Below are 2,159 nucleotides of genomic sequence, written 5' to 3'. Positions count from 1 at the left end.
GCAGTAACCAAGGCAACCGTATCCTTGGAAACCGTATCCTAGGAAACCGCTTATCTCAGGAGGCCATTGTGCTCAGAACCCGCACCACAAGATTCTAGACCCTGACACACCGCATTCTAGAATGCAGTATCCAAGGCCATCGTATACTTGGAAACCGTATCCTAGGAAACCGCTTATCTCAGGAGGCCATTGTGCTCAGAACCCGCACCACAAGATTCTAGATCCTGACACACAGCATTCTAGAATGCAGTATCCAAGGCATCCGTATCATTGGAAACCGTATCCTAGTAAACGGCTTACTCTGGAGGCCATTGTGCTCAGAACCAGCACCACAAGATTCCAGATCCTGACACACCGTATTCTAGAATGCAGTATCCAAGGCAACCGTATCCTTGGAAACCTTATCCTAGGAAACCGCTTATCTCAGGAGGCCGTTGTGCTCAGAACCCGCACCACAAGATTCTAGATTCTGACACACCGCATTCTAGAATGCAGTAACCAAGGCAACCGTATCCTTGGAAACCGTATCCTAGGAAACCGCTTATCTCAGGAGGCTATTGTGCTCAGAACCCGCACCACAAGATTCTAGATCCTGACACACCGCATTCTAGAATGCAGTAACCAAGGCAACCGTATCCTTGGAAACCGTATCCTAGGAAACCGCTCTTCTCAGGAGGCCATTGTGCTCAGAACCCGCACCACAAGATTCTAGATCCTGACACACCGCATTCTAGAATGCAGTAACCAAGGCAACCGTGTCCTTGGAAACCGTATCCTATGAAACCGCTTATCTCAGGAGGCCGTTGTGCTCAGAACCCGCACCACAAGATTCTAGATCCTGACACACCGCATTCTAGAATGCAGTAACCAAGGCAACCGTATCCTTGGAAACCGTATCCTAGGAAACCGCTTATCTCAGGAGGCCATTGTGCTCAGAACCCGCACCACAAGATTCTAGATCCTGACACACCGCATTCTAGAATACAGTATCCAAGGCAACCGTATCCTAGGAAACCGCTTATCTCAGGAGGCCATTGTGCTCAGAACGCGAACCACAAGATTTAGATCCTGACACACCGCATTCTAGAATGCAGTATCCAAGGCAACCGTATCCTTGGAAACCGTATCCTAGGAAACCGCTTATCTCAGGAGGCAATTGCGCTCAGAACCCGCACCACAAGATTCTAGATCCTGACACACCGCATTCTAGAATGCAGTAACCAAGGCAACCGTATTCTTGGAAACCTTATCCTAGGAAACCGCTTATCTCAGGAGGCCATTGTGCTCAGAACCCGCACCAGAAGATTCTAGACCCTGACACACCGCATTCTAGAATGCAGTATCCAAGGCAACCGTATCCTTGGAAACCGTATCCTATGAAACCGCTTATCTCAGGAGGCCATTGTGCTCAGAACCCGCACCACAAGATTCTAGATCCTGACACACCGCATTCTAGAATGCAGTAACCAAGGCAACCGTATCCTTGGAAACCGTATCCTAGGAAACCGCTTATCTCAGGAGGCCATTGTGCTCAGAACCCGCACCACAAGATTCTAGACCCTGACACACCGCATTCTAGAATGCAGTATCCAAGGCCACCGTATCCTTGGAAACCGTATCCTAGGAAACCGCTTATCTCAGGAGGCCATAGTGCTCAGAACCCGCACCACAAGATTCTAGATCCTGACACACAGCATTCTAGAATGCAGTATCCAAGGCATCCGTATCATTGGAAACCGTATCCTAGTAAACGGCTTACTCTGGAGGCCATTGTGCTCAGAACCAGCACCACAAGATCCAGATCCTGACACACCGTATTCTAGAATGCAGTATCCAAGGCAACCGTATCCTTGGAAACCTTATCCTAGGAAACCGCTTATCTCAGGTGGCCGTTGTGCTCAGAACCCGCACCACAAGATTCTAGATTCTGACACACCGCATTCTAGAATGCAGTAACCAAGGCAACCGTATCCTTGGAAACCGTATCCTAGGAAACCGCTTATCTCAGGAGGCTATTGTGCTCAGAACCCGCACCACAAGATTCTAGATCCTGACACACCGCATTCTAGAATGCAGTAACCAAGGCAACCGTATCCTTGGAAACCGTATCCTAGGAAACCGCTCTTCTCAGGAGGCCATTGTGCTCAGAACCCGCACCA

This window comes from Desmodus rotundus, unplaced genomic scaffold (genome assembly GCF_022682495.2).
Source record: "Desmodus rotundus isolate HL8 unplaced genomic scaffold, HLdesRot8A.1 manual_scaffold_16, whole genome shotgun sequence".
In the NCBI taxonomy this organism is placed as follows: domain Eukaryota; kingdom Metazoa; phylum Chordata; class Mammalia; order Chiroptera; family Phyllostomidae; genus Desmodus; species Desmodus rotundus.
Note: the sequence above shows the minus strand (reverse complement) of the source record.